The sequence below is a fragment of the Euprymna scolopes genome, chromosome 1 (genome assembly GCF_053919585.1).
Source record: "Euprymna scolopes isolate OS-2025 chromosome 1, ASM5391958v1, whole genome shotgun sequence".
Lineage (NCBI taxonomy): Eukaryota > Metazoa > Mollusca > Cephalopoda > Sepiida > Sepiolidae > Euprymna > Euprymna scolopes.
Genome location: NC_136482.1, coordinates 25,145,205 through 25,152,704, shown reverse-complemented (window position 1 = coordinate 25,152,704; position 7,500 = coordinate 25,145,205). Strand labels below are relative to the sequence as shown.

The following is a 7,500-nucleotide window of genomic DNA, read 5'->3' as shown; positions in this document are numbered from 1 at the left end:
GGCTAGCTCTGTGTATTTGCTCAGTTTCTCCTTTACTTTGATATTCACCCTGTGGTCAGCTGGAACAGCAAAGTCTACGATTTGACAGGATTTTTCTTTCTTGTAAATTATTACGACATCTGGTCTTCTTGCTTGGATGGGTTTATAACTTTGTATGTCCATGTCTCATAGGACTTTGTGAATCTCGTTTTGAAATACTGTTGCCGGCTTATGTTTGTACCACGTGTCTGTGCGTTTGAGATGCAGTTGTTTGCATAATTCCCAGTGTACTACTCTTCCCACTTGGTCGTGTCTGTTCTTGTATTCTTTTTGGGCCAGTTTGCTGCATTCACTTATTATATGGTTTAACGTCTCGTCTCTTTGTCCACAGAGTCTGCATTTGTTGTTTTCTTGTGTTTTATCGATCTTTGCTTTGATGTGGTTGGTTCTTATCGAGTTGTCTTGTGCTGCAGTTATTAGGGATTCAGTTTCTCGGCTTATGTGTCTTTTTCGCATCCATGCCCAGGTGTTTTCGTTATTTTCATCTTTTCTCATTCTTATGAATCTTCCGTGTAGTTGTTTCTCTTCCCATTTTTCTTTACTTGTATTATCTTTTGTCTCTCTGTTTTCTGTTTTGTTAATTTTTTTTCCGTGTCTCTCGCTGCTATTATTATTATTATTATTATTATTATTATTATCATCATTATTATTATTATTATTATTATTATTATTATTATTTCATGTACCCACATAAAATTTTATAAGGAGATATAATATTTTATGTATTGATTTTCCATATTTACTTCAACAGTGATGAGTATATGAGTAGGGCTAAGTAGTAAGTTTTGAAATATCTGTGGCAATTAAGCTACACGGTCTTCCGCGTTTCATCCACCATAGGAAATCGTTAGGCTAAAATACATGGAATTCATGTTACCGGGTATATATATATATATATATATATATATATATATATATATATATATAGTCATCCATATACAGTACTGTTTTGCTGTTTCACAGCTCATCAGTGCAGCTAGACAGTTATATATATATATATATATATATATATATATATATATATATATATATATATATATATAGTTAAGGTTGTAAGTTCTGTGATAGAAGCGTTGATTAAATTTTAAAATGAATACGCATTAGGTACGTTTGAAAGCCAAATCATAACGCAATATTATGAAGGATAAACAATATTCACTTGTTTAAATTTAATATATTTCGAAGACTTCATCATCAGATTTTCTTCTCCAACTCAACACTATGGCAAGGAGAAAGAAAATGTACAAAATTTTGAAATAACAATTATTTGATTTTTCTTATCTTAAAATAAAGGTTGTTTGCTATTTGACTTTTGGGGTTGGATACGTTTTAATGGTATTTCAAGTTTACAAATTTCTCATTCATAGATAAACTTCACGGGTTGTTTAATTCCTGGTAAGAATGAAACACGAAAAACTATGTGTAGTTTAACTGCCATAACATGTTTTATTAACTGTTTGCTCATATATATATATATATATATATATATATATATATATATGAGCAAACAGTTAATGAAATATGTTAAAAAACACTTTAATGCTTTATGGAACTCAGGACACAAAGAAAAGATTAAATACAACAATTATGCTCCTCCTGCAGGCCGCCTTAAATCTGTAATCACACACAATATGACTCGTAAGAAACCAGTTCAAATAGCAAGATCTGCCGCTATCAATAACAATGAACCAGTCTACAATTATAATCCAAACCAAAATACTAATCGTAATGCCTCTAACCCATCTAGTCGCATCAGGAGAAAGAAAAATATTTGGTTTAATCCTCCATTTAGCCTAAATGTCAAAACTAATATACCTAAGGAATTCTTCAACATTGTACAAAACTCTTTCAAATACCCACACAGATATAGTTCTATTTTCAATAAAAATTCAATCCGGATTTCTTATTCAACAATGCCTAATTTAGCACAAAGAATCTTAACATCTAATAACAAAAAAATTAAATCAGCCCAAAAAATCCCTTTCCCAATTAAACCCAAAACTAACTGTAATTGTAATAACAAACATCTTTGCCCACTCAATAATGATTGCATCCATAAAGATGTTATATATTCTTGCACTATTACTGAGCTCCCACGCAATCCTCCCATAACAGACACTAATATTTTGTCTTCAAGTTATTCTTCTTCCCATCCTCCATCTGATATAGTTACTAATCCAATACACCATTCGAGCAGCCCTTCCATCTACAATCATACAACTAGTAATAATGATGATGATAACAATAATAATAATAATAATAATATTAATGAGAATAATAATATTTCTCCTAACAACCATCTTAACACTAACAACACTCATTATCCCCTCCAAAATAGTCCCCATACAGACATTGTCCCACCATTTGTTGAACACTATGAACAAAATTCAAACTATTTAACTAATACAAATCAGCAAATTAATATTAATACCAGACCTTGAGCTTTTAATAAAGTACATACATATATCGGCGCTACTTCAACATTAATTAAGAAAAGAATATCAAACCACATTTCTTCTTTTAACAACCATAATTCTAATAATAACCAAGGAACTTCTCTAACCACTTTAATTAAAAAACTTAACTCTAACAATACTCCCTTCTCAATCAAATGGACTATTATAAAAAAGTTAAGTCTTATACTCCAGGCTCTAAGTCATGTCGCCTCTGCACAACCGAAGCTATAACTATAATTACTTCCCCTCTAAGTAACAATATAATAAATTCTAAAAATGAACTGATCTCTTTCTGTAAACATAAGTCCAAATTTAATTATGGCAATTTTGAAATTACATAGTTATTACTTTTACCCTTTATATAGATATGAATTATTTTTTCTTTAACTTTATCGTTTTTCGACATACTTCTTAATACTTTATAATTCAATAATCCTTTATTTTAATTCTTTATCTCTTCTTTGCATGGCCGGTTTTTTATCTGCATTTTCTGTTTTATTTATTTATTTATTTATTTTTATCTGCATTTTCTGTTTTATTCTTTAAACTTTCCTATCTAATATATCAATATACCAACACTTCCATATCTTGTATGTATATTTACTTAAATTTTACTATATGAATTTACTTATTTTTTTATTTATTGTTTTTAAATTTTTTTTTCCTGAAATTGCAGATACCGGCCATCTTCTCCCCTTAAATAATTTTTATTTTTATTTTTTAATTTTATTCTTATTTTACTTTATTTTATATTATATATTATATTTTATATTTTATTATATTTCATTTTTTATTTATTTATTTTCTATTTATTTATTATATATTTATTTATTTATTTTTATTGTCCTTTTAATGTCGTTTAACAATTCTTGCTGACACCTTTTTTTTTTTTATAAGTGACCTTTACATTTCAGTTGACCTATATTATTTTGCCCTATATATATTTTTGCGCCTTTAACATTTCCTGTCTTGGTCAGATGGACTTTTGTTTCCCTTTATTTTATATTTTATATTTAACTTTATCATTTTTTTTTTCCTTTCTCTTCCTAGATTTTTTTTTTTTTATTTATAGTTATGTCTCGGAAGTAGAGTGAAAAGCACATCTTATTTTTCTTTTATTAATATTATTTTTTCCTTGTACACACTTTTTTGTGAATTATTCCATGGATTTCTGCGTTTGGATTATTATGGACCATCTTCTTCCAATTACGGGATTTCTTTGGATTTTACTTGTACAAATGGAAATTCTTTTAACTTTCTTGAAGTTTTACATTTGGATTTTACCGTCACTGAATTTTTTATCTCCCACCAGACTATCCATTAATGTGTAATCACCTTTTTCTTTACCATATTCCCTCTGCTTAACTTATTTTGTTTTTAAGTAAGATCTTTGACTTATTTGTTGTTTCATCAAATAATTCTGCATGCAAAATCCGATCCTGCATTTTGCTAATTCCTACCCTCTGATGAGAAGGAGAGTATTTCTTCGAAACTCTGCGGATTAAGGACTATCCATTTATCTAGTGTTTGCTTTTCAGATTAAATATGTTTTTAACTCATTTCAAAGTGTTTTTTAACATATTTCATTAACTGTTTGCTCATATTATAAGCTCTATTTCCTATTTGGTATTATCGAGCTTTTATATCTGGTTGAGATAATTTTATAAATATTAATTCTTTAATATTTATAATTTACTTTAATTTTACCATCTTGGATCATTTTGGTAAATTCAACTGTAATTTTCATTTTATATATATATATATATATATATATATATATATATATATATATATATATATAAAGAGAGAGAGAAAAAGAGAAAGAGAGTGTGTGTATGTGTCTGTGTGTGTCTTTGTCTGTGTCTCTGTGTCTCTGTGTGTGCATGTTTTTTTTTTACATGGAGGTCACCACTTATCAAAGCCCAGAAGCCACTCAGGGATAAGGGTTATTGCGTGTACAGTAATCAATAGGATAGTATCGTAGTAATCGTTAGTATTGGAGATTTGATAAACTGTCTTACTTAAGGGGGCGGTTCATCAGGAATTTGTTTATGTTGGACTTGAAGACATCCAAGTTGTAGTCAGGTTGGAAATAGGCAAGCGGTAGAGAGTTCCACAGGCGTACAGTCCTAAGAAAGAAGCTTTGTGTCAGTGTGAGAGAGAAAGAAGGTGGAACAGTAAGATTGAAGAGAGAGAGAGACACACACACACGCGCACACAGAGATGACTGCCCAATGATATTAACATTCCAGCAATGTTCATGACATGTTTATAATGCTTATACAGTTTGCACAACTTCGCATAATTATTGCTCAGCTTTATGACTTTCTAATTCTATTGTATTAATCACATGAATAAGCAGCAACATAAAACGCATACTGTTTACAAGAAAGCTGTAAAAAAGAAAGTGCAATAAAAAAAAAAGTAAGAGTCGTGAATAAGCCGTGAGTATTTGTATGCATTCGCAGTACATTATAAATGTGAAGATCCACCTATTTGACTTTCTAAAAAAAATGTTTTAATTTATGGGAAAATATTTGACAGCGTGTGTAAGTCGTGTTAATTTTTTCTCCCCTTTCACATGACCGTTTGTCATGTCTGTGTATGCGCATGAGTGTGTATGCGCATGTGTGTGATAGTGTGTGTGTGTGTGTGTGTGTGTGTGTGTGTGTGTGTGCGCGCACGCGCACTCGCGTGTTCGGTTGTGTGCATGTGCGCGCAACCATGTTTCGATTGGTCCGGCTGATAACAAAATTGAAATGTGAGTCGACTAACATTTCTCTCCCTTTTCTTCTTTAGCAGAGCCCAGCTTTTGACTTTAACACGTGGTAAGTCGCCCCCCTTTTTTTCTTTTTTTTTTGTTCTTTTTTGTTCTTTTTTGTTGGTGTTGGTACTGTTTATGTCCTTATTTTCTATTACTGAAAGATAAGAAATGTACAGAAAATTCTTGGATAAAATAATAACTTTTTTAATACAGGAGTATAAAATTAAAAATAAAACGGCTCAAACAAATCCCAGAGTTGTTAATCTGACTTTTGGGTGCGGGTGAATATTTATGGTGAAATTAAATTGATAAAAGACTCCAAACTCGTAAAACTAGTTTTGATCTGCTGATTGTTATTTTGATATTAATTTTTGAAAAGGTAATTTTTTGTTTTTTGTTTTGTTTTTTAGGTTAGGTGTGTAAAAACCAGTTGGCCTCTTTGTAGAACCTTCGGTAAAAAAATATTTTTTTTATTGCATAAAATTACATTAACTGGATTATCTCATTTACATTCTATCCCCCACATCTCTCTCTCTCTCTCTCTCTCTCTCTCTCTCTCTCTCTCTCTCTCTCTCTGTTAATAGTTTCGCATAAATCGAACATTAGATAGAATAATATGTCACTTGCTAAATATTATTCTACTTGACGTTTTTTTTTGGGGGGGGGGGGTCTGATAATTAATCTGTTGTGGGGCCGGCCATCCGGGGACAATCGACCCAACAACTAACAAAGTAGACACAGGCAAAAGTAAACGGCAAAAAGAAGAATAACAGACACAGGTTGTTTGGTTAAAGACGAGGGTTCGTCTTTTATTTGTAAGGAAAGCGTAAAAATAGGGTTTGAGATCGTATGATCTGGATGCTGGCTATCTGGAAGGTCGCACGTCACAGGAGACTAAGGACTGGGGATCTGGAGCAGGTACTCTAGACGTAGTGTGGTTTAAGGCTGCTCGCTGAGTCTGGAACGATCGGCTGGACGTCAGGTCGATTTGGAACGGTCGGTGGACACTGAGAACATGGGGTCAGTGTTTAGGTACAGGCGAAAGATCGACACTGAGAACGTAGGGCCAGTGTCAAAGAATGGACGGTCGGTAGGGAGAAAGGTGCAGGTGAGGTTGAAAACCAGAGCAAGGTGCAGGCGAGGTTGCAGGTCAGAGGAGCAAGGTGCAGGCGAGGTTGCCAAAAAGCTGCAGAAGGCACTGGAAGCCGCTGGAACTGGAAGTCGCACGAGTGAGAAGGAGCTGCTGGAGTGAAGTGAAATTCGCTGCTGGTAGGTCTCAGGAGGCAAGCAGTACTGAATCGCATTAATTGTAAAAAAAACTTATTAGCCCTGAGAAGGGCTGTTTGAACTGCTGGACCCACAACAAATCTATTAAATGTTTTTACTTGTATTTAATCTACATATTGTATGCTTTGTTAGAAAATCCTCACGTAGGTTTTTGCTCTTGGCAGAATGGAAGAAAACTAAACAGAATTACAACAGGCTCACCTTTTAAACTTCAATATAAATTTTATTAAAGCAAAAAGGTCCATATTGCAAAAAATGTGTCATCTTCAGTTATCTGCTACTATGGGCTGGTAACGTCCCCGAAGGGATAATAGTTCGTCTTCGATGAAAGCTGGGTAGAAAACTTCCGCTGACAAGAGCTGCGCAGGTTGAAAAGTTGAGAGATATCTTCCAATATGGATACTGCAAGTCTGGTAACTTCATGAAGTCCTCTGTAGCTTCAGTCCAATGGTGGACAAGGCAGGTCAAACAGTAAACCTTAATTTCGTCTTTGACAGACATTAATTTGTAATGAAGAAAGTCAATAGATTCACAGAGCGCAAAGCGTGCAAGAATATAATAATTTGACCAACATAGGGGCATTGGTATTTGCAAATGATAATATTTCACCCCACATTTGGGCATTAAAATATCTCAAAGTAACAAAGTAATTTTGCTGCTTCGAGTGAGAATTCGAGGTCCATTCAAGCCTGCGTCTTTTTGAATTCTGGTGATCTGGAAAAAGCTAATTTTGGCGCCAAGAATATCCTCGGAAGTTAGTTATAACATTCAATCTGATTGGTTCAAACAAATCCGTGGGCGGACAAACCGTCCAATAAAGAGCCTGCTTATTTCTGCAGAATTTCTTACAGTTTCCGGATAATTCATCTATATAGTGCATTTTTCAGTTAATTGATTTACTTAATATATTTTATGGTAAATAATGTATTTTTTGGTCATTAATCTACTAAATGT

At 32.8% G+C, this 7,500-nt stretch overlaps 1 protein-coding gene and 1 long non-coding RNA gene across 5 annotated transcripts in view; one reads left to right on the top strand and one right to left on the bottom strand.

Annotated features, from left to right (window-relative positions):
• The window catches only part of LOC145288126 (fructose-bisphosphate aldolase-like), a 73,079-nt gene extending 68,434 nt beyond the window's left edge, over positions 1-4,645 (bottom strand). The window contains exon 1 of the mRNA XM_080136321.1: positions 4,517-4,645. The gene's annotated coding sequence lies outside the window, so the exon portion shown is untranslated. The remainder of the gene's footprint in view (positions 1-4,516) is intronic.
• Positions 4,646-5,037: 392 nt separating this feature from the next.
• Positions 5,038-7,500, top strand: part of LOC145288429 (uncharacterized) — a 71,748-nt gene continuing 69,285 nt past the window's right edge. For 2 of the 4 annotated variants that reach the window (XR_013869297.1, XR_013869298.1), the window contains exon 1: positions 5,038-5,323. This is a non-coding gene — a long non-coding RNA (uncharacterized LOC145288429). Of the gene's footprint in view, positions 5,324-5,669; positions 5,713-7,500 lie in introns of all 4 variants that reach the window. The other 2 variants (XR_013869296.1, XR_013869299.1) reach the window with 2 other exon arrangements.